The 26,024-nt window shown below is 43.8% G+C and overlaps 1 pseudogene; it reads right to left on the bottom strand.

Moving 5' to 3' along the window:
• The window catches only part of LOC135507404 (fibronectin type III domain-containing protein 5-like), a 50,892-nt pseudogene that overhangs the window by 4,447 nt on the left and 20,421 nt on the right, over positions 1–26,024 (bottom strand).

The raw sequence follows: 26,024 nt of genomic DNA, 5'->3' as shown, positions 1-26,024 counted from the left end.
GTTTGGCTGAGAAATCGCCCGGAAATTGCAGTCACGAAAACGCCGAAAAATATTCCAAATTAGCTCCATAATATCGACAGAAACATGGCAAACGTGGTTTATAATCAATCCTCAAGGTGTTTTTCAAATATCTATTTGATAATATATCCACCGGGACAATTGGTTTTTCAGTAGGACCGATTGGAATAATGGCTACCTCTGTATTTTACTCGAGAATCACTCTGGGAGCCATCAGGTGACCAGTTGCGCAATGTAGCCACTTACGGGTATTCTTCAACATAAATGGGTAAAACTACGTCACAATGTTGTAGACACCTTGGGGAATACAGAGAAAAAGTAATCTGGTTGATAGCCCATTCACTGCTCAATAGGGACGCATTGGAATGCAGCGCTTTCAAAACATGAGGCACTTCCGGATTGGATTCTTCTCAGGCTTTCGCTTGCAATATCAGTTCTGTTATACTCACAGACAATATTTTTACAGTTTTGGAAACGTTAGAGTGTTTTCTATCCTAAGCTGTCAATTATATGCATATTCTAGCATCTTGTCCTGACAAAATATCCCATTTACTACGGGAACGTTATTCTTCCAAAAATGAAAATACCGCCCCCTAGTCACATTAAACAAATCAGAATATATTTTATATTCTTCAAAGAAGCCACCCTTTGCCTTGATGAGGAATGTTTTTCCAACAGTCTTGAAGGAGTTCCCACATACGCTGATCACTTGTTGGCTGCTTTTCCATCACTCTGCGGTCCAACTCATCCCAAACCATCTCAATGGGATTGAGGTCAGGTGATTGTGGAGGCCAGGTCATCTGATGTAGCACTCCATCACTCTCCTTCTTGGTCAAAAGCCCTTACACATCCCGGAGGTGTGTTTTGGGTCATTGTTCTGCTGAAAAACAAATGATAGTCCCACTAAGCACAAACCAGATGGGATGGCGTATCGCTGCAGAATGTTGTGGTAGCCATGCTAGTTAAGTGTGCCTTGAATTCTAAATTAATCACTGATAGTGTCACCAGCAAAGCACCCCCACACCATCACGCCTCCTCCTCCATGCTTCACGTTGGGAACCACACATGCGGAGATAATCCGTTCACCTACTCTGCGTCTCACAAAGACCTGGCGGTTGGAAACAAAAATCTCAAATTCCACCAGTCTAATGTCCATTGCTTGTGTTTTTTGGCCCAAGCAAGTCTCTTCTTATTATTGGTGTCCTTTAATAGTGGCTTCTTTGCAGCAATTTGGCCATGAAGGCCTGATTCATGCAGTCTCCTCTGAACAGTTGATGTTGAACTGTCTGTTACTTGAACTCTGTGAAGCATTTATTTGGGCTGCAGTTTCTGAGGCTGGTAACTCTAATAAACTTATCCTCTGCAGCAGAGGTAACTCTGGGTCTTCCTTTCCTGTGGCGGTTCTCATGAGAGCCAGTTTCATCATAGCGCTTGATGGTTTTTGCGACTGCACTTGAAGAAATTTTAAGTTATTCAAATTTTCCAGATTGACCGACCTTTATGTCTTAAAGTAATGATGGACTGTAATTTCTCTTTGATTATTTGAGCTGTTCTTGCCATAATATGGGCTATCTTCTGTATACCACCCCTATCTTGTCACAACACAACTGATTGGCTCAAACACATTAAGAAGGAAATAAACTCTACAAATTAACTTTTAACAAGACACACTTGTTACTTGAAATCCATTCCAGGTGACTAGTTCATGAAGCTGGTTGAGAGAATGCCAAGAGTGTGCAAAGCTGTCATCAAGGCAAAGGGTGGCTACTTAGAAGAATCTCAAATATAAAATATATTTTGATTTGTTGAACACATTTTTGGTTACTACATGATTCCAAATGTGTTATTTCATAGTTTTGATATCTTCACTATTATTCTACAATGTAGAAAATAGTAAAAATAAAGTGAAACCCTTGAATGAGTAGGTGTGTCTAAACTTTTGACTGGTACTGTATATCTGGGAAAGGGTATAAAACAATGTCCAGAGTGTTGAAAGTTTCCAATAGCACAGTAGTCTCCGTCATTGGGAAATAGAACTAATATGGAACTATCCATGCTATGCCTAGAGCTTGCCGTCCAACCAAATTGAGCAACCGGCCAAGAAGGACCTTGGTCAGGGAGGTGACCAAGAACCCAATGACCACTCTGATAGAACTACAATGTTCCTTGGCTGAGATGGGAGATCCTGCCAGAAGGAAAACAGTCTCTACAGCACTTCATCAATCTGAGCTTTATGGGGGAGGGGCTAGACGGAAGCCTCTCCTGAGAAAAAGGCACGACAACACGCCTGGAGTTTGGCACGTGAAAGAGAGCATAAGGTTAACTATGATGTGTTCTGATGAGACAAATTTGAACATTTTGGCCTGAATGCAAAGCGCTATGTCTGGAGAAAACCTGGCACAGCTCATCACCCATATAACGCCATCCTTTCCCGTGAAGCATGGTGGTGACAGCTTCATGCTATGGGGATGCTTTTCAGAGACAGGGACTGGTAAGGATAGAGGGGACAATGAATGGAGCCAATTACAGGCAAATCCTTGAAGAGAACCTGCTTCAGAGTGCAACCGACCTTAGAATCGGGAGAAGATTTACGTTCCAACGGGACAATGATCCCAAGCACACAGCAAAGCAACGCTGGAATTGCTTCAGAACCGTTCAAAAGTTTGGGGTCACCGTTTGGAAACGGTTGATTTTTTATGGAATATCTACATAAAGAGGCCCATTATCAGCAACCATCACCCCTATATTCCAATGGCACGTTGTGTTAGCTAATCCAAGTTTATCATTTTAAAAGGCTGATTGATTATTGGAAAACCCTTTTGCAATTACGTTAGCACAGCTAAAAATTGTTGTGCTGATTAAAGAAGCAATAAAACTGTTCTTCTTTAGGCTAGTTGAGTATCTGGAGCATCAGCATTTGTGGGTTCGATTACAGGCTCAAAATGGCTAGAAACAAAGCACTTTCTTCCGAAACTCGTAAGTCTATTCTTGTTCTGAGAAATGAAGGCTATTCCATGCGAGGAATTGCCAAGAAACTGAAGATCTCGTACAACGCTGTGTGCTACTCACTTCACAGAACCGCGCAAACTGGCTATAGAAAAAAGGAGTGGGAGGCCCCGGTGCACAACTGAGCAGGAGGACAAGTACATTAGAGTGTCTAGTTTGAGAAACAGACACCTCACAAGGCCTCAACTTGCAGCTTCCTTAAATAGTACCTGCAAAACACAAGTCTCAATGTCAACAGTGAAGAGGCAACTCCGTGATGCTGGCCTTCCAGGCAGAGTTCCTCTGTCCAGTGTCTGTGTTCTTTTGCCCATCTTAATCTTTTATTTTTATTAGCCAGTCTGAGATATGGCTTTTTCTTTGCAACTCTGCCTATAAGTCCAGCATCCCGGAGTCTCCTCTTCAATGTTGAAGTTGAGACTGGTGTTTTGCGGGTACTATTTAATGTGCACCAGACTCAGTCGTGCACCCTCCTCATTAACCTGTGATGAGTTATTCCCAATTATTCCCAATGTAAGATGGTTAAGTAAAGATTATTATTATATTATTTCTTGTGCCCTGGTCCTATAAGAGCTCTTGGTCACGTCCCACGAGCCGGGTTGTGACAAAAACTCATTCTTATGTTTAATAAATGTATCTTACATTGTCTGTGTGGCAGGCATACAATGATGGCAGAAAACAACATTTGAGATTGTGGTGAACCTGGTGCTAGAGGGGGTATAGGTGTTTGAAGGGGTACAGGACTATAACAAGTTTGGGAACCACTGTCCTAGGCTACCTGGCGAAAATGCTTGCTCGCTAGCCTAACTTCCTTTCATGGGCAACGTTATCTAGTTAACATTAGCCTTCTACATCTAGCTACATACTGAACTTCCATCCACTCAGGCCAGGGGAACAATGTATGAATTTATGGTTTGATCAGAATCGCAGTTCTAATTATTGGCCACTATGGAGAATTAAGTAAAACCACAAGCTCAAATCCCTATCTCCATCCATGGCTAATTTAGGAAAGGACCAATTTTAGCTAGCTAGCCACCGGACAACGACACAATGAGATGCAACTATTAAAGTTTTTCTGTCAATTGCTCTCAATGTGATATGATTGGAGGAAAGCCAAATCCAAACTGACTTCCCTTGACACTTTTTTTGGTGGCTTCCCTTGGGATCCATAAATACATGTCACTGTGTATATGAGACTGCCAGAGAGGTTATGCAATACAAGCAAACCGAGAGAGTCATTTGAGAGCACGGTACATTTAGCACAGGTCATCTCTCCCTTAGTATGATGACTGTGTGCTTTTGGGATGCAATGTGTGGGCGAACTTGGTTGGTATGTGCGATGGTGTAGTGCTTGGGGAAATGGATGGGTGTGTGTGATGTTCATTGCAGTGTTTACTGCAGTGTCTGTTAAATGGTGCAGTCAGTGTTTACCGGTATGTATAAAAAAGTGTGTGTATGTATTTGTGTGGGATGGTAAAGTGTGATTGTTTGTACATAGATCTCTCTGTGTTTGTGTGATATGGTGCAGTGTTCTGGGAAATGGATGTCTGAGCTGAACCAGAAGGCTGTTGAGCCCCAGAGTGGTGCCCTTGAGTGGGATGTTGTGCCCTTGAGTGGGATGTCTATTCTAAATGGCCTCATTGGATTTCACAACACATAAATATACGTTACATGACGAAGCGTCTTTGGACACCTGCTCATCGAACATCTCATTCCAAAATCATGGGCATTAATATGGAGTTGGTGCCTCCTTTGCTGCTACAACAGCCTCCAGTCTTCCGGAAAGACTTTCCACCAGATGTTAGAACATTGCTTCCCTTCAGTCACAAGATCATTAGTGAAGTCAGCACTGATGTTGGGCTATTAGGCCTGGCTTGCAGTCGGCGTTCCAATTAATTCCAAAGGTGTTCAATGGGGTTGAGGTCAGGGCTCTGTACAGGCCAGTCAAGTTCTTCCACAAACCACCTCGCTTTGTGAACAGTATTGTCATGCATTGTCAACATTGTCTTGCTGAAAAAGGAAATAACCTTCCCCAAACTGTTGCCACGAAGTTGGAAGTACAGAATCGTCTAGAATGTTATTGTATGCTGCAGCATTAAGATTTCCTTTCACTGGAACTAAGGGGCCTAGCCCGAATCATTAAAAACAGCCCCAGGCCTTTATTCCTCTTCCACCAAACTTTACATTTGGCACACATTGGGGCATGTAGTGTTCCCCTGACATCCGCCAAACCCAGATTCGTCCGTCGTACTGCCAGATGGGGAAGCGTGATTCATCACTCCAGAGTACGCGTTTCCACTGCTTGAGAGTCCAATGGGTACGAGATTTACACCAATTCAGCCGGCGCTTGGCATTGTGCATGGTGATCTTAGGCTTGTGTGCAGCTGTTCGGCCATGGAAACCCATTTCATGAAGCTCCTGATGAACAGTTATTGTGATGCAGTTGTTGCTTCCAGAGGCTGTTTGGAACACCGTAGTGAGTGTTGCAACAGAGGACAGCACTTGGCGGTCCTGTTTTATTTGCTTTCTGGCCTACCAATTTGCAGCTGAGCCATTGTTGCTCCTAGAAGTTTCCACTTCACAGTAACAGCACTCAAAGTTGACCGGGTTTAGAGCTAGCACATCAGAACTTTGACTAACGGACTTGTTGGAAAGGTGGCATCCTATGATATTGCCACGTTGAAAGTCACTGACCTCTTCAGAAAGGCCATTCTACTGCCAATGTTTGTCTATGGAGATTGCATGGCTGTGTGCTCGATTTTACCTGTCAGGAACAGGTGTGGCTGAAATAGCTGACTCCAATAATTTGAAGGGGTGTCCATATACTTTTGTATATGTAGCGTATGAATACACAAATCATCATAAACTTTGACTCCTGCTTCTACTAATGGTAATAGTACCATTGCGCTGCCAACACTACTGAACATTGCTATTGCAACTACGGCAACAAACTTACAACAAAGCAACTGTGTGTGTGTGTGTGTGTGTGTGTGTGTGTGTGTGTGTGTGTGTGTGTGTGTGTGTGTGTGTGTGTGTGTGTGTGTGTGTGTGTGTGTGTTGCCCCTTCCTGGCATAGTGTTGTAGGTAGTACTCTGAGCCAGGTTCACAGTGTGGCTTGATGTGAAGAGAGGGATGGAAAGAGAGGGATGTCGAGGTAGAGAGAGAGAGAGGGATAGAAAGAAAGGGATGGAAAGAGAGGGAGAGAGATGGATGTCACACCTCAACACTACTACACTAATTTTTCAAGGTGTCTGCCTGGCTTTACACAGGGAAACAAACACTTCTCAGAGGCACGCACAAATCAGCCTCAGCCAGATCCATCTAATCTCAACCAAGCCATCGCTCATACACTACCACCACTTTCACTGCACAGGGTCTCGTCTCCTCTCATCCACCTATATGGATGTAGCTCTGAGAAGGTTGGGGCCCCTGGGGACTGGACATCAATGTGATGGAGCTGTTGGTAACATTTTCTGCTAGTTTCTCCAAGCTGAGAATCATGAGAATGTCTCTACTAAGTTACATGCGAGAAGTGTATGTGTGTTATTGTGTGTTTGCGCGTGTGTGTGCATGTGTGCGCGCCTACGGCCGTGTGTGCAAACAGCCTATGCCCGTGACAGAAGTGTTCCCAGAATCACAAGCCCCTTGCTGTCCTTGCCCCTGCTTCATGTGAGTGTGAGTGAGGAGTGAGTGAAGGAGCAAGGCGGCGAGGGGGTGAGTAGTGAGTGAAGGAGCAAGGCAGCAAGGGGGTGAGTAGTGCGTGAAGGAGCGAGGCAGCGAGGTGGAGGGGTAGTGAGTGAAGGAGCGAGGCGGCGAGGGGGGTGAGTAGTGAGTGAAGGAGCAAGGCAGCAAGGGGGGTGAGTAGTGAGTGAAGGAGCGAAGCAGCGAGGTGGAGTGGTAGTGAGTGAAGGAGCGAGGCGGCAAGGGGGGATAGTAGTGAGTGAAGGAGCGAGGCGGCGAGGGGGGTGAGTAGTGAGTGAAGGAGCAAGGCGGCGAGGGGGTGAGTAGTGAGTGAAGGAGCGAGGCAGCGAGGTGGAGGGGTAGTGAGTGAAGGAGCGAGGCGGCGAGGGGGGTGAGTAGTGAGTGAAGGAGCGAGGCGGCGAGGGGGGTGAGTAGTGAGTGAAGGAGCGAGGCAGCGAGGGGGGTGAGGTAATGGGTGCCAGCACAGGGCAGGGCCTGTGGGCAGTTGGGGTAGACACATCAATACATCATGAAGAGCACCCTGAAGGTGTTGTATTCAGGAATTGTGGTAATGTTTAGTGCTTGATGTTTAAGAGCATTCTGTTGTGGAACTTAATTTCATGCTTTGTGTCCCTATTGATTTTAATTGGCCTTTACGGAATCTGTCAAGAGTTGTGAAGAGTCCAACTGCAAACTGTAATCTAGACATGGTATGTTGAGGCACTGCTGTGCACAGAGTTTCCTCGTTCTTTTTTGGCACTGTATGTGTATTATAATAAGGTACAGGAACCCGGAGAAGTACTTTAGACTTAGTTTTTACCTTAGGTACTGTGTGTATTTGCTTGTTGAGGTGTTTACCTTTACTCTTGGAGGCCTGTGTCTCGGCCTCCTTGGGCGTGCGGAAGCGCAGGGGTTCGCTGTGCGGACTCATGGGCCCACTCATGCTGATGGACTGCACGTGCACAATGTAGTCGGTCTCCTCCGCCAAGTCCCATAATGCACAGGAGCGGGTGGTGGTGTTCACTTCCTGGATGAAGCGTAGCATGCGCACATCCTTTTTCTGTTGGCACATCATCACAGAGGGGCGTTTAGCGAGCAGTGTAACACATCACACTGGTGTTGAAGAGAAGTCTCACACACAACATTGCACCGTAGTGAACTTCTCACAGATATCACCCACTCACTCCCAATAAGTTTAGTTGAGTTTATTAGGATCCCTATTAGCTACTGCACATGCAAAAGCTACTCTTCCTGGGGTCCACATAAAACATACAAATACATCACAAATACATCACAAATACATCACACAGTTATAGACAAGGACATTAAATAACTAATAATCCTTTTTTTAAATGTATATAAAAAATAAGAGTTATATTTTGAAAAGACGGCAAGAAACAAAAATAAGTCTTAGTAGTAGAAGTATGCAGGTACTGTGCAGTAATAGTTGACAGAAATAGACTGTGTGGAGAGGAGCTGTATGTGGAGGAGTGGAGAGAGGGAGCAGCAGTCAGGAGATGGATGGGACCAGGGTTCTCATCTGGGCTTCTGGGACCAGGAAATCATCTGGGCTTCTGGGACCAGGAAATCATCTGGGCTTCTGGGACCAGGAAATCATCTGGGCTTCTGGGACCAGGAAATCATCTGGGCTTCTGGGACCAGGAAATCATCTGGGCTTCTGGAACCAGGAAATCATCTGGGCTTCTGGGACCAGGAAATCATCTGTGCTTCTGGGACCAGGAAATATCTGTGCTTCTGGGACCAGGATATCATCTGGGCTTCTGGGACCAGGAAATCATCTGGGCTTCTGGGACCAGGAAATCATCTGTGCTTCTGGGACCAGGAAATCATCTGGGCTTCTGGGACCAGGAAATCATCTGTGCTTCTGGGACCAGGAAATTATCTGGGCTTCTGGGACCAGGAAATCATCTGGGCTTCTGGGACCAGGAAATTATCTGGGCTTCTGGGACCAGGAAATCATCTGGGCTTCTGGGACCAGGAAATCATCTGGGCTTCTGGGACCAGGAAATCATCTGCCTAATGGGCTAGAATGGAACCGAACCATTGACTCCATTTCAAAGGTTAAGCCCTGATCTTTGCCTGCAACAAATACCACTACTTCTTAGTAATGTGTGTGTCCAATATGGATTTGTAATGTTTGTTTAAAATAACCCATGGGAACAGCTTTACTCAGGCCTACTGCTCAATGATTGGATCAACTACTCTCTTTTGTACTATTTCACTTCTGTCACATTTTGGTTGTCAAATATTAAGGTCAAAACATTATTGTCTCCTAGTCTTTATCTTCTAACCCAGGGGTGTCAATAACATTTTGCCCCGGGGGCTGCATTTGGTCTTCAACGAGGTCCAGGGGGCCAAACTCAAAATTGATTACATTTCCTCGCCATCAAAATTTGCAAGCAATATTTATCTCTATCCATCGTTTCAATTTGGTTTTAGTCATTTTAAAGGATATTGAGTTTGTTCCCTCGCGGGTCGGATCTGGCTTGACCCCCCTGCTCTAATCCTAACCTACACTTTGCTGTCTCATTGGCCAAGTTATCTACACTGACTGTCATATTGACCACACACCTGTCCATCTGCATTACTATGCTGAACTACAGAGTGAGTGTTCAGAGATGTGCAAAGCAAAGATGTGTGCTGTGCAGGGACTGTGTGTGCCAAGATAAATAATATTGTTTTTCCCTCTTTACATAGCTGTCATCATCCACTGCCGCCGTCGAGGAGACAGGCGCTCTGGCAGGATCGTCCCGACAACATAACGTCCTGTGACAACCGGTTTTGCAAAACAAGCGGCTGGCCGGGTACGCAGCGGAGAGATGGTGGGTAACGATTGGTGACAGGTACTAATTAATCTCCTGTTGGCAAGTGTGTGTGTGTGTTTGAGTGTGTTTGTGTGTGTGGTGTGTGTGAGTGTATCCTCCTCCATGTTGCGCTCTGTCTCTCTCACCTGCTGTGTGATGGCGAAGCCAATGACGGGGTCCCCCTCGGGGATGTCCCATGTCACCACGGCAGAGTTGGCCTTCAGAGCCTTGATGGTCACATTGACAGGAGCCGACAAGCTGTCTGCAAACACACAGAGAAAGAGAAAAAGAGAGAGAGGAGATACACATGAAGCAAATTAAGTAGACTTTCTTACTGTCTAGTGGGTACTGGGTAGAGTGGGTACTGTCTAGTGGGTACTGGGTAGAGTGGGTACTGTCTAGTGGGTACTGGGTAGAGTGGGTACTGTCTAGTGGGTACTGGGTAGAGTGGGTACTGTCTAGTGGGTACTGGGTAGAGTGGGTACTGTCTAGTGGGTACTGGGTAGAGTGGGTACTGTCTAGTGGGTACTGGGTAGAGTGGGTACTGTCTAGTGGGTACTGGGTAGAGTGGGTACTGTCTAGTGGGTACTGGGTAGAGTGGGTACTGTCTAGTGGGTACTGGGTAGAGTGGGTACTGTCTAGTGGGTACTGGGTAGAGTGGGTACTGTCTAGTGGGTACTGGGTAGAGCGGGTACTGTCTAGTGGGTACTGGGTAAAGTGGGTACTGTCTAGTGGGTACTGGGTAGAGTGGGTACTGTCTAGTGGGTACTGGGTAGAGTGGGTACTGTCTAGTGGGTACTGGGTAGAGTGGGTACTGTCTAGTGGGTACTGGGTAGAGTGGGTACTGTCTAGTGGGTACTGGGTAGAGTGGGTACTGTCTAGTGGGTACTGGGTAGAGCGGGTACTGTCTAGTGGGTACTGGGTAGAGTGGGTACTGTCTAGTGGGTACTGGGTAGATTGGGTACAGTCATGGGAACATGTGTTATTTACACTGCCTCAATAGAGTACTTCAAACAATTCATAAAATCTCAGAGCTTGGCTCGTCTAGACAGTATGGCTACAGATTGGCCATCAGCCTTCCTGAGGTGGTTTAATTGTTCACTACGACTTACCATGGGAGAGCTGTGGCCTGATTCATTATTCACATCCATTCAGCATAATTATGATTCATAAGAAATACAACTGCAATCAAATCTAGAATGGAGCTACTATTAAGGGGTTGGATTTTGAATAGCCTTGCAATTAAGGGTAGAAGTTTCAATAGCTTCACATTTAGCATCAGTTGAATATTCAGTTAAATTACACTCAACTCAAAATGGGGTACTGTATAGAGTTGGATCACTTTTTGTTATTCGGTGTAATGATACGTTGGAGGTGCTGCTTACCTTGGTAGTTTAATTATGGCTTATATGATACATGACTTCAAAGTAATGATTTGTTGCTGTGAAATTCATTTTAGTTGTGTGTGTGTGTGTCCTCAGCTATTACCTGAGGAGAGACATGGTCAAATCTATTCTGCGCCGCCCCTACAGATTATATCTACACCTGGTTTTCTGAGCAATCTTTAGAATTACTAGGACATGTAAAGATCTTAATCAACATTCCAGGGTGTGTTTGTGCCAGCAGCGGGGACACAAGCCTCCCTCTTATAGGCGAATGGCGAGTTTGAAAAAAGTGAAAGTATGCACTCCAGAAACAGTCTTTACATACAAACTGTTTGAACACAGAATCAGACAGGCTTCTCAAAAATGACATGGTCACCGTGGTAGAAGGTTTGTTTTGATTGTTGAGTTTATTCATAAGTCCCATCAGGTGGCCTGACTTCATCAGGTGGCCTGACTTCATCAGGTGGCCTGACTTCATCAGGTGGCCTGACTTCATCAGGTGGCCTGACTTCATCAGGTGGCCTGACTTCATCAGGTGGCCTGACTTCATCTGGTGGCCTGACTTCATCAGGTGGCCTGACTTCATCAGGTGGCCTGACTTCATCAGGTGGCCTGACTTCATCAGGTGGCCTGACTCCATCAGGTGGCCTGACTCCATCAGGTGGCCTGACTTCAGATGTGCAAACAGGATTATTAGGGAACTCGTTCTTCTTGCAAAGCATGTAAAAGTTTTAAATGAATTATTATATTAATCTGACTATCCACAATAACCGGGTTATTGTGTGCATGTAACCGTGCTCTCTGTCTATCTTTCTCTCTCTCTCTCTCTTTCTGTCTCAATTCAATTTCAATTTTATTTCAATGGAATGGGAAACATATGTCTACATTGCCAAAGCAAGTGAAATAGAAAATAAACAAAAGAGAAATAAACAATAAAAAATGTACAGTAAACATTACACTCACAAAAGTTCCTAAAGAATAAAAACATTTCAAATGTCATATTACGTCTATATACAGTGTTGTAATGATATATCTCTCTGCCTTGTATGTGAATCCATTAATTTTACAATGATATTAAATCTATTTGTATTTAAATCTATTTGTAATTCCATACTCAGACCTTTCTTGATGGCCTATAACTCAACTATAGTCTATTGCATAATTCTAGATCATCTTTATGGAGTCAGATAATTCATGTAGCCCTTTCCTGCAGTCAAATTACCTAGTGGCCTCATGGTTGGAATGTTATTCATATTTTTTATAATTTAATTATTAATAAACATTGAAACCAATTAAAAGCCAAAAATGTGGTGTTTTTTTAATGTTTCATTCTTCTGTGGTGTAAATAAAGTGTAATATTGGGATGCAAACAAACAATTTAATACATTTCAAATCTGTGTCTGACATACTACAGGTGTCTTTTTTTAAAGACCGTAACCATGTGTGTGAGGTGTTTACTTTTGTTTCAAAGTAGATTTAAGACCACTAAGAAACACTGTGTGACCCTTATTCAGCCTGCTGCAGTAGACTTAACATATTAATTGCATAGTCTCATCACGAGTCACATAGGAGGTAGATATAATATGTATAGATATCAAATATAACCAAAAGTAGTGCACTATAAAGGGAATGGGGTGCCATTTGGGACGTACGCCACTTGTGTTGTTTGGCCTGCTGTTGACACAAAGAATAACAACAGCTGAGAGGTGGATGAAGTGTGAAGCGCCTTGTTCTAGTGCAGAGCACCAAACACCAACCACCAAAGCTCAGGTGGATGTTTTTACATGTTGGTTTTGGGTCGCTGTTTCTTTTGACTCTAGAGTTTGTGTTTGTTTGTTTGGGATTCCTAAAAAAGCTGCAGGGAAGGGCGACTGGGGCAGGCTGGTCGGCTGGCATGCAGGCGGCATCATAAACAGGGTGACAAATCACACTCATTATCTCTTTATTAATCATCATGTGGGTTGGTCCCCCTGCTCTCCAGGGAATGGCAGTGAAGACACACAGCAGCCACCACTAAACCAAGTCCCCGGTCTAAATGTGACAGACAGTGTTTATCCCCCTGCCGCCAGCAGGGGGATACATTCATTTCTGTGACTGTGACACAAATCAGTTGTTTGTGCATTCACACCAATGGATGTATGCATATACACATGCACGCACACACACATTTGCTTTGTGTAGTGTCAGTTCTGTGCATGATAACCCAACTAGTGAATGAGTGCTTATGACAGAGCAGGAGAGAGAGAAAGACAGAAAGACAGGCAGAGAGAGAGAGAGAGAAACAGAGAGACAGAAAGGCAGGCAGAGAGAGAGAGACAGAGAGACAGAAAGACAGGCAGAGAGAGAGAGACAGAAAGACAGGCAGAGAGAGAGAGAAACAGAGAGACAGAAAGACAGGCAGAGAGAGAGTGAGAAACAGAGAGACAGAAAGACAGGCAGAGAGCGAGAAACAGAGAAATAGAAAGACAGGCAGAGAGAGAAACAGAGAGACAGAAAGACAGGCAGAGAGAGAGAGATAGAAAGACAGGCAGAGAGAGAGAAACAGAGAGGCAGAAAGACAGGCAGAGAGAGAGACAGAGAGACAGAAAGACAGGCAGAGAGAGAGAGAAACAGAGAGACAGAAAGACGGGCAGAGAGAGACAGAGAGACAGAAAGACAGGCAGAGAGAGAGAGACAGAAAGACAGGCAGAGAGAGAGAGACAGAGAGACAGAAAGACAGGCAGAGAGAGAGAGACAGAGAGACAGAAAGACAGGCAGAGAGAGAGAGACAGAAAGACAGGCAGAGAGAGAGAGAGAAACAGAGAGACAGGAAGACAGGCAGAGAGCGAGAGAAACAGAGAGACAGGCAGAGGGAGAGAGACAGAGAGACAGAAAGACAGTCAGAGAGAGAAACAGAGAGACAGAAAGGCAGGCAGAGAGAGAGACAGAGAGACAGAAAGACCGGCAGAGAGAGAGACAGAGAGACAGAAAGACCGGCAGAGAGAGAAACAGAGAGAAACAGAGAGACAGAAAGACAGGCAGAGAGAGAGCGAGAAACAGAGAGACAGAAAGACAGGCAGAGAGAGAGAGACAGAGAGACAGAAATACAGGAAAATAGAGCGAGACAGAGAGACAGAATGGCAGGCAGAGAGAGAGAGACAGAGAGACAGAAAGAGGGGCAGAGAGAGAAACAGAGAGACAGAAAGACAGGCAGAGAGAGAGACAGAGAAACAGAAAGACAGGCAGAGGGAAACAGAGAGACAGAAAGACAGGCAGAGAGAGAGAGAGACAGAGAGACAGAAGGACAGGAGAGAGAGAGAGAGACAGAAAGACACAGAGAGAGACAGAGAAATGACAGAAAGACAGGCAGAGAGAGAGAATGAGCAGAGAGAGAGAGAGAGAAACAGAGAGACAGAGACAGGCAGAGAGAGAGAGCAGAGAGAGAAACAGAGAGACAGAAAGACAGGCAGAGAGAGAGACAGAGAAACAGAAAGACAGGCAGAGAGAGAGAGAAACAGAGAGACAGAAAGACAGGCAGAGAGAGAGAAACAGAGAGACAGAAATACAGGCAGAGAGAGAGAGAGAGAGAGAGAGAGAGAGAGAGAAAGGCAGGCAGAGAGAGAGAGACAGAGAGACAGAAGGACCGGCAGAGAGAGACAGAGAGAGACAGAAAGACAGGCAGAGAGAGAGAGAGAGAAACAGAGAGACAGAAAGACAGGCAGAGAGAGAGAGAGAGAGAGAGAGAGAGAGAGAAGAGAGAACAGAGAGACAGAAAGACAGGCAGAGAGAGAGAGAAACAGAGAGAGAAAGGCAGGCAGAGAGAGAGAGAGACAGAGAGACAGAAGGACCGGCAGAGAGAGAGACAGAGAAACAGAAATACAGGCAGAGAGAGAGAGAGAGAGAGAGAGAGAGAGAGAGAGAGAGAGACAGAAAGACAGGCAGAGAGAGAGAGAGAGAAACAGAGAGACAGAAAGACAGGCAGAGAGAGAGAGAGAAACAGAGAGACAGAAAGACAGGCAGAGAGAGAGAGAGAGAGAGAGAGAAACAGAGAGAGAAAGGCAGGCAGAGAGAGAGAGACAGAGACAGAAGGACCGGCAGAGAGAGAGACAGAGAAACAGAAAGACAGGCAGAGAGAGAGAGAGAGAGAGAGAGAGACAGAAAGACAGGCAGAGAGAGAGAGAGAGAAACAGAGAGACAGAAAGACAGGCAGAGAGAGAGGGGGGAATAGAGAGACAGAAAGACAGGCAGAGAGAGAGAGAGAGAGAGAGAGTGTGTGAGAGAGAGAGAAACAGAGAGACAGAAAGACAGGCAGAGAGCGAGAAACAGAGAGACAGAAAGACAGGCAGAGAGAGGGAAACATAGAGAAACAGAGAGACAGAAAGACAGGCAGAGAGAGAGAAACATAGAGAAACAGAGAGACAGAAAGACAGGCAGAGAGCGAGAAACAGAGAGACAGAAAGACAGGCAGAGTGAGGATCAGAGAGACAGAAAGACAGGCAGAGAGAGAGACAGAAAGACAGGCAGAGAGAGAGAGAGACAGAGAGACAGAAAGACAGGCAGAGAGAGATAGAAACAGAGAGAAGGGCAGAGGGAGAGAGACAGAGAGACAGAAAGACAGGCAGAGAGAGAGGTAAACAGAGAGACAGAAAGACAGGCAGAGAGAGAGACAGAGAGACAGAAAGACAGGCAGAGAGAGAGACAGAAAGACAGGCAGAGAAAGAGAGAGAAAAACAGAGAGACAGAAAGACAGGTAGAGAGAGAGAGAGAGAAACAGAGAGACAGAAAGACAGGCAGAGAGAGAGAGAGAGAGAGAAACAGAAAGACAGGCAGAGATTGAGACAGACAGATAAAAAGACAGAGAGAGGCCCATGCAGTGAGAAGAAATGTCCTCTGAATGTTTCTCCAGTTGGACAAATACTATTTATCCTCTATGCACAGAGTCCTCCTCACGTCCAGTACTTCCAGTCACAGAGTCAGTTTCATCTGATTGTTCTCCATTTGGCTCTAATACCCCCCACAAAAAAATGATATGTGGTGACGTTGAATCAACGTGGAAAACAGATAGGATTTGTCATAAATGTAAGGGAATTTCGTTTTTTTTCCACCCAACTTATTTTATTATGACTTCACATTGAATGTACATCAGTTGTCAAATAAACAAAATTCACATAAAAATGAGATGTTGAACTGATGTCTGTGTCCAGTGGGTAGGCATGCTAGTGTAGTATATTGAGATGTGTGATTTACAACAGTCAGAATGCCACCCTGATTAAAATGACAATTGAACAGGTAAAGAGCAGTGCTGTTTATTTCACCTTTATTTAACCAGGTAGGCTAGTTGAGAACAAGTTCTCATTTACAACTGCGACCTGGCCAAGATAAAGCAAAGCAGTGCGACAAGAACAAAAACACAGAGTTACACATGTAATAACATGGAATAAACAATAAACAAGTCAATAACATAGTAGAAAAAAAGAAAGTCTATATACAGTGTGTGCAAATGGTGTGAGGAGGTAGGCAATAAATAGGCCATAGTAGCGTAGAATTACAATTTAGCAGATTAACACTGGAGTGATAAATGAGCAGATGATGATGTGCAAGTAGAGATACTGGTGTGCAAAAGAGCAGAAAAGTAAATAAAAACAGTATGGGAATGAGGTAGATAGATTGGGGTGGGCTATTTACAGATGGACTATGTACAGCTGCAGCGATCGGTTAGCTGCTCAGATAGCTGATGTTTAAAGTTGGTGATGGAAATATAAGTCTCCAGCTTCAGGGATTTTTGCAATTCGTTCCAGTCACTGGCAGCAGAGAACTGGAAGGAAAGGCGACCAAATGAGGTGTTGGCTTTTGGGATGACCAGTGAGATATACAGTGCCTTGCGAAAGTATTCGGCACCCTTGAACTTTGCAACCTTTTGCCACATTTCAGGCTTCAAACATAAAGATATAAAACTGTATTTTTTTGTGAAGAATCAACAACAAGTGGGACACAATCATGAAGTGGAACGACATTTATTGGATATTTCAAACTTTTTTAACAAATCAAAAACTGAAAAATTGGGCGTGCAAAATTATTCAGCCCCCTTAAGTTAATACTTTGTAGTGCCACCTTTTGCTGCGATTACAGCTGTAAGTCGCTTGGAGTATGTCTCTATCAGTTTTGCACATTGAGAGACTGACATTTTTTCCCATTCCTCCTTGCAAAACACCTCGAGCTCAGTGAGGTTGGATGGAAAGCATTTGTGAACAGCAGTTTTCAGTTCTTTCCACAGATTCTCGATTGGATTCAGGTCTGGACTTTGACTTGGCCATTCTAACACCTGGATATGTTTATTTTTGAACCATTCCATTGTAGATTTTGCTTTATGTTTTGGATCATTGTCTTGTTGGAAGACAAATCTCCGTCCCAGTCTCAGGTCTTTTGCAGACTCCATCAGGTTTTCTTCCAGAATGGTCCTGTATTTGGCTCCATCCACCTTCCCATCAATTTTAACCATCTTCCCTGTCCCTGCTGAAGAAAAGCAGGCCCAAACCATGATGCTGTCACCACCATGTTTGACAGTGGGTATGGTGTGTTCAGGGTGATGAGCTGTGTTGCTTTTACGCCAAACATAACGTTTTGCATTGTTGCCAAAAAGTTCAATTTTGGTTTCATCTGACCAGAGCACCTTCTTCCACATGTTTGGTGTGTCTCCCAGGTGGCTTGTGGCAAACTTTAAACAACACTTTTTATGGAGATCTTTAAGAAATGGCTTTCTTCTTGCCACTCTTCCATAAAGGCCAGATTTGTGCAATATACGACTGATTGTTGTCCTATGGACAGAGTCTCCCACCTCAGCTGTAGATCTCTGCAGTTCATCCAGAGTGATCATGGGCCTCTTGGCTGCATCTCTGATCAGTCTTCTCCTTGTATGAGCTGAAAGTTTAGAGGGACGGCCAGGTCTTGGTAGATTTGCAGTGGTCTGATACTCCTTCCATTTCAATATTATCGCTTGCACAGTGCTCCTTGGAATGTTTAAAGCTTGGGAAATCTTTTTGTATCCAAATCCGGCTTTAAACTTCTTCACAACAGTATCTCGGACCTGCCTGGTGTGTTCCTTGTTCTTCATGATGCTCTCTGAGCTTTTAACGGACCTCTGAGACTATCACAGTGCAGGTGCATTTATACGGAGACTTGATTACACACAGGTGGATTGTATTTATCATCATTAGTCATTTAGGTCAACATTGGATCATTCAGAGATCCTCACTGAACTTCTGGAGAGAGTTTGCTGCACTGAAAGTAAAGGGGCTGAATAATTTTGCACGCCCAATTTTTCAGTTTTTGATTTGTTAAAAAAGTTTGAAATATCCAATAAATGTCGTTCCACTTCATGATTGTGTCCCACTTGTTGTTGATTCTTCACAAAAAAATACAGTTTTATATCTTTATGTTTGAATCCTGAAATGTGGCAAAGGGTCGCAAAGTTCAAGGGGGCCGAATACTTTCGCAAGGCACTGTACCTGCTGGAATGCGTGCTACGGATGGGTGTTGTTATCGTGACCAGTGAGCTGAGATAAGGCGGAGCTTTACCTAGCATAGACTTATAGATGACCTGGAGCCAGTGGGTCTGGCGACGAATATGTAGAGAGGGCCAGCCCACTAGAGTATACAGGTCGCAGTGGTGGGGGGTATAAGGTGCTTTGGTAACATAGCTAGATTGCAGGAAAAAGCTGTGTCCCCCCTCCATTCACACGTACTTCTTGCCTCCTCTAAAGGAATGGGTGCATGAAGCTCCTGTATGTGTGTGTGTGTGTGTGTGTGTGCATGCTTGTGAGGGAGCAGACACTAGCAAGTCTTTGTTAGATTCATCAGAGTGACAGGCAGTAGTGTGTGGAGCGCTGGGCTGTGTCATGAGGGTGACCGTGTTCAGTGGGTGACAGCTCACTAACATCTCCCTTCATTACAGAGCACTGCTCGAGGGTGGCTGAAGTACTGCAGACTTCTAAGGAGAGGGGGATGTAGAAGAGCAAGGCTGTATGTTTGGTCATGTGCATCTGCCTCTGGTTACAAAGTTCCAATCCAGCGATAGAAAGTTGCTTTGAGATTTTTGTTTTAAGCCTATCTCAAACCTTAACTCATATCTTAACTCATACCTTATCCCAAACCTTAACTCATATCTTAACTCAAACCATATCTCAAATCTTAACTCATACCTTAACTCAGACCTTATCCCAAACATTAACTCATACCTTATCCCAAACATTAACTCATACCTTAACCCAAACCTTATCCAAAACATTAACTCATACCTTAACTCAAACCTTAACCCAAACCTTATCCCAAACCTTATCCCAAACCTTATCCCTGACCTTAACCCAAACCTTAACCAAACCCTTAACCCAAACCTTAACCCAAACCTTATCCCAAACCTTAACCCAAACCTTATCCCAAACCTTAACCCAAACCTTAACCCTTACCTTAACCCAAACCTTAACCAAACCCTTAACCCAAACCTTAACCCAAACCTTAACCCTTACCTTAACCCAAACCTTAACCAACCCTTAGCCCAAACCTTATCTCAAACATTAAACCAAACCTTAACCCAAACCTTAACCCTTACCTTAACCCAAACCTTAACCAAACCCTTAACCCAAACCTTAACCCAAACCTTATCCCAAACCTTAACCCAAACCTTATCCCAAACCTTAACCCAAACCTTAACCCTTACCTTAACCCAAACCTTAACCAAACCCTTAACCCAAACCTTAACCCAAACCTTAACCCTTACCTTAACCCAAACCTTATCCTTTACCTTTACCTTAACCCAAACCTTAACCTTTACCTTAACCCAAACCTTAACCTTTACCTTAACCCAAACCTTAACCTTTACCTTAACCCAAACCTTAACCTTTACCTTAACCCAAACCTTAACCTTTACCTTAACCCAAACCTTAACCCTTACCTTAACCCAAACCTTAACCTTTACCTTAACCCAAACCTTAACCTTTACCTTAACCCAAACATGAACCTTTACCTTAACCCAAACATTAACCTTTACCTTAACCCAAACCTTAACCTTTACCTTAACCCAAACATGAACCTTTACCTTAACCCAAACCTTAACCTTAAACCTTAACCCAAAACTTAGCCCAAACCTTATCCCAAACCTTAACCCAAACCTTAACCCAAACCTTAACCCTTAACCCAAACCTTAACATTTACATTAACCCAAACCTTAACCCAAACCTTAACCCAAACCTTATCCCTTACCTTAACCCAAACCTTATCCCTTACCTTAACCCAAACCTTAACCCTTACCTTAACCCAAACCTTAACCTTTACCTTTACCTTAACCCAAACCTTAACCTTTACCTTAACCCAAACCTTAACCTTTACCTTAACCCAAACCTTAACCTTTACCTTAACCCAAACCTTAACCCTTACCTTAACCCAAACCTTAACCTTTACCTTAACCCAAACCTTAACCTTTACCTTAACCCAAACATGAACCTTTACCTTAACCCAAACATTAACCTTTACCTTAACCCAAACCTTAACTTATCCCTTTACCTTAACCCAAACATGAACCTTTACCTTAACCCAAACCTTAACCCAAACCTTAACCCAAAACTTAGCCCAAACCTTATCCCTTACCTTAACCCAAACCTTAACCCAAACCTTAACCCTTAACCCAAACCTTAACATTTACCTTAACCCAAACCTTAACCCAAACCTTAACCCAAACCTTATCCCTTACCTTAACCCAAACCTTATCCCTTACCTTAACCCAAACCTTAACCCAAACCTTAACCCAAACCTTAACCCTTACCTTAACCTTTACCTTAACCCAAACCTTATCCCTTACCTTAACCTTTACCTTAACCCAAACCTTAACTCAAACCTTATCCCTTACCTTAACCCAAACCTTAACCCAAACCTTAACACAAACCTTAACCCAAACCTTATCCCTTACCTTAACCCAAACCTTAACCCTTACCTTAACCTTTACCTTAACCCAAACCTTATCCCTTAAACCTTAACCCAAACCTTATCCCTTAACCTTAACCTTAACCCTTAACCCAAACCTTAACCCAAACCTTACCTTAAGCCCAAACCCTTACCTTAACCTTTACCTTAACCCAAACCTTAACCCAAACCTTAACCCTTACCTTAACCCAAACCTTAACCTTTACCTTAACCCAAACCTTAACCTTTACCTTAACCCAAACATGAACCTTTACCTTAACCCAAACATTAACCTTTACCTTAACCCAAACCTTAACCTTTACCTTAACCCAAACATGAACCTTTACCTTAACCCAAACCTTAACCCAAACCTTAACCCAAAACTTAGCCCAAACCTTATCCCTTACCTTAACCCAAACCTTAACCCAAACCTTAACCCTTAACCCAAACCTTAACATTTACCTTAACCCAAACCTTAACCCAAACCTTAACCCAAACCTTATCCCTTACCTTAACCCAAACCTTATCCCTTACCTTAACCCAAACCTTAACCCAAACCTTAACCCAAACCTTAACCCTTACCTTAACCTTTACCTTAACCCAAACCTTATCCCTTACCTTAACCTTTACCTTAACCCAAACCTTAACTCAAACCTTATCCCTTACCTTAACCCAAACCTTAACCCAAACCTTAACACAAACCTTAACCCAAACCTTATCCCTTACCTTAACCCAAACCTTAACCCTTACCTTAACCTTTACCTTAACCCAAACCTTAACCCAAACCTTATCCCTTACCTTAACCTTTACCTTAACCCAAACCTTAACCCAAACCTTATCCCTTACCTTAACCTTTACCTTAACCCAAACCTTAACCCAAACCTTATCCCTTACCTTAACCCAAACCTTATCCCTTACCTTAACCCAAAACTTAACCCAAACCTTAACCCAAAACTTAGCCCAAACCTTATCCCTTACCTTATCCCAAACCTTATCCCTTACCTTAACACAAACCTTATCCCAAACCTTAACCCAAACCTTATCCCTTACCTTAACCCAAACCTTAACCCTTACCTTAACCCAAACCTTAACCCAAACCTTATCCCTTACCTTAACCTTTACCTTAACCCAAACCTTAACCCAAACCTTATCCCAAACATTAACCCAAACCTTAACCTTTACCTTAACCCAAACCTTAACCCAAACCTTATCCCTTACCTTAACCTTTACCTTAACCCAAACCTTAACCCAAACCTTATCCCAAACATTAACCCAAACCTTAACCTTTTACCTTAACCCAAAACCCAAACCTTAACCCAAACCTTAACCCAAACCTTATCCCAAACCTTAGCCCAAACCTTATCCCTTACCTTAATCCAAACCTTATCCCTTACCTTAACCCAAAACTTAACCCAAACCTTAACCCAAAACTTAGCCCAAACCTTATCCCTTACCTTAACCCAAACCTTAACCCAAAACTTAGCCCATAACCTTATCCCTTACCTTATCCCAAACCTTATCCCTTACCTTAACCCAAACCTTATCCCAAACCTTAACTCAAACCTTATCCCAAACCTTAACCCAAACCTTATCCCTTACCTTAACCCAAACCTTAACCCTTACCTTAACCCAAACCTTATCCCTTACCTTAACCTTTACCTTAACCCAACCCTTAACCCAAACCTTAACCCAAACCTTATCCCAAACATTAACCCAAACCTTAACCCAAACCTTATCCCAAAACTTAGCCCAAACCTTATCCCTTACCTTATCCCAAACCTTATCCCTTACCTTAACACAAACCTTATCCCAAACCTTAACCCAAACCTTATCCCTTACCTTAACCCAAACCTTAACCCTTACCTTAACCCAAACCTTAACCCAAACCTTATCCCTTACCTTAACCTTTACCTTAACCCAAACCTTAACCCAAACCTTATCCCAAACATTAACCCAAACCTTAACCTTTACCTTAACCCAAACCTTAACCCAAACCTTATCCCTTACCTTAACCTTTACCTTAACCCAAACCTTAACCCAAACCTTATCCCAAACATTAACCCAAACCTTAACCTTTACCTTAACCCAAACCTTAACCCAAACCTTAACCCAAACCTTATCCCAAACCTTAGCCCAAACCTTATCCCTTACCTTAACCCAAACCTTATCCCTTACCTTAACCCAAAACTTAACCCAAACCTTAACCCAAAACTTAGCCCAAACCTTATCCCTTACCTTAACCCAAACCTTAACCCAAAACTTAGCCCATAACCTTATCCCTTACCTTATCCCAAACCTTATCCCTTACCTTAACCCAAACCTTATCCCAAACCTTAACTCAAACCTTATCCCAAACCTTAACCCAAACCTTATCCCTTACCTTAACCCAAACCTTAACCCTTACCTTAACCCAAACCTTATCCCTTACCTTAACCTTTACCTTAACCCAACCCTTAACCCAAACCTTAACCCAAACCTTATCCCAAACATTAACCCAAACCTTAACCCAAACCTTATCCCAAAACTTAGCCCAAACCTTATCCCTTACCTTAACCCAAACCTTATCCCTTACCTTAACCCAAACCTTATCCCTTACCTTATCCCAAAACTTAGCCCAAACCTTAACCCTTACCTTAGCCCAAACCTTATCCCTTACCTTAACCCAAACCTTAACCCAAACCTTATCCCAAAACTTAGCCCAAACCTTATCCCTTACCTTAACCCAAACCTTATCCCTTACCTTAACCCAAACCTTAACCCAAACCTTAACCTAAACCTTATCCCAAACCTTAACCCAAACCTTATCCCAAACCTTAAACATTCAAAGTTAATGCCTAAACGTAACACTATCCTTAAAAATGTGGACATAATGCCTAAACTTAACCTTAAACACTTTTACATTTGGCGTTTAAAACAACTTTGAAATTTGACGTGATACTGTGAGAGCTAGTTGTAATTGTTAGCCAGAAATTATGTGATATATAAATAAAATGGCTGCATTAGACCTTAAATACTTGCACACACAAACACACACACTCGTAAGCACACACACACAAACCCTGGCTGTCTCCCACCTAGTCTCATTCTCATTAATGAATGTACTTCTATGACCTGCCCAGGCCCTTCCTTCCTTCTGTCTGTCCATCTGTCCCAGAGAGATGCACTCTCTGAGTGTTGAACCAAGGCTGAGTCTGACTGAATTGCTTTGCTGATCTTAGACCCTGGTGTGGTCCGGCAGCATTTCATCCTTTCACGCCTCTGTGCTCATACAGCTCTTACTGCTCGGCAATCAATGACACCCTTCTCATTTCATTGGTAAATATCACACAGACAGACATGCTGGCAGTAATAGCTGAGGGGAGTAGAATATCAAAGTGGACCCATACGGTGGTGCTTCTCACTAATGTGTGTGTGCAATGACCCAATGGGCACATCCTGGTTGAATCAATGTTGTTTCCACGTCATTTCAATGAAATTAATAGACGTTGAATTGGCATCTGTGCCCAGTGGGGAGAGCCCATAAACAGACAAGTGAACTGAACCTTGGGTTGCTGTCTCAGCCATAGTCTGCCCTCCTGGGGATATGAGTGGCCATAAATTAGCACATGTTCATTAACACGTCCTCGCCTGCTGCTAACGAGCACCTGGTGGAAGCACAAGTGGCTTTTCAATACCCTCCAAACGTGTCATTGAGATTGCAAGAGGAAACACTTCTCCTTTTGTGCTTCCCAGTCCTTCCTACTCTTCTTCAGGCTGACTGTACTGTGCAGTACGTCCCTGCATTATCAAAAACAGTTGGCAGGTGTGTTCTTTGTTCATTCATAGTTAGTGTGCCATGATAGAGAAATCAGTGGTTTGTGCTGATCTGTAGTTTTCTAGAAAGGACCTTGGCGCCCACTCCTGCCTGCCCGCACGCAGTCACATACTCACTTTCAAACCCACAGCAGTTAAAGAAACAGCAGGAAAGGCCGAGGCGGAGTTGGAACAATATAGTTAATGTGTCTCATTTGGCATCTAAAGCAGCTGTTGAATAATTAAGGTCTGCGATAGGCGCGCAGGGAGAGACTGGGAGCCATAACATGATGACATGTTCAATTATGAATGCACTATCACCTGTTTTATTAAATCTAGCTCTTCAATCTCACTCTATCTCCACTGATTATTGCCGCTGCTTATTGCCGCTGCATGGGCCCGGGGAACAAAAAAGTTTCCTGTTCTCTTGGTCACTCTTTCTCTTCATCTCCATCTTTCTCATACATACTCACTTTCCCTCCTCTTTCGTTCAGCCATTCTCTCTTTGCTTGTCTATCTGACTCAACACTCTCCCTCTTTCTCTCTCTTCATCTGTACCTGTCTCCATCTATGTTGCTGGTGTGTTTGTGCTCCAGTAGGGCCTAGTTTGACAGGTGGACTGCAGACATTATCCTAGTCCTTCTGAATGTAAAGAGTGCTCAGGAGGACTGACACTTCAGACAATAGAAAGTCAAAGTTAAGGCTTGGCATAGAACAACCAACCCCTACCACCACCCCACCCCCACATAATCTCTGCATCCTTCCAACACCCCCAGATCAATCCACAGCCTCTAAAATACAGCACGCTATGACTCACTTGCATACTGTTAACATGGTTTGTACTATGCATCCCTCTGGTTGTGATTGGCAGAAGAAGTACGGATAAATAGACACACTCCAGGTTTACAGTACATACAGAGTTACAGGGGCACAGACAGCTCCGAACCAAGAGCTCATTAAGGCCTGGTTCAACATAGAAAATGGTATGGTCTAGTTTGCTGTGGAAATGTACAACCCAGAATGCGAACCACTGGAGTGTGGCTTCAAACCCCTTGCCCAAAACCATAGAGACCAGTGTGTGTATGCATAAGTGTCTTTTCTCTGTCTTTTCCCTCTCCATGCAGTAGCTCCACTCCACAAATGAGTGATGTGATAAGCATACCTCCAAGCCTTTCCTCTTTTGAGGAGAAATTAGTTATTTACTTTTACCAAATGAATTCTCCAACCCGCCGGCCAAGAGAGCAGCAAAGAGGCGAGCTCCAAAATATCATCTCACTCTATCACTCTCTCACCCACTCACACTCCCCCTCACTCGCACAATTAACAGATGTGCCACGAATACAAGAATACTGGTCTCGGCACCAGTGTGACAGATTTGTATTTGTATTTA

Source organism: Oncorhynchus masou, chromosome 21 (genome assembly GCF_036934945.1).
Source record: "Oncorhynchus masou masou isolate Uvic2021 chromosome 21, UVic_Omas_1.1, whole genome shotgun sequence".
Taxonomy (NCBI): Eukaryota; Metazoa; Chordata; class Actinopteri; order Salmoniformes; family Salmonidae; genus Oncorhynchus; species Oncorhynchus masou.
This window is presented reverse-complemented; position numbering and strand designations above follow the sequence as displayed.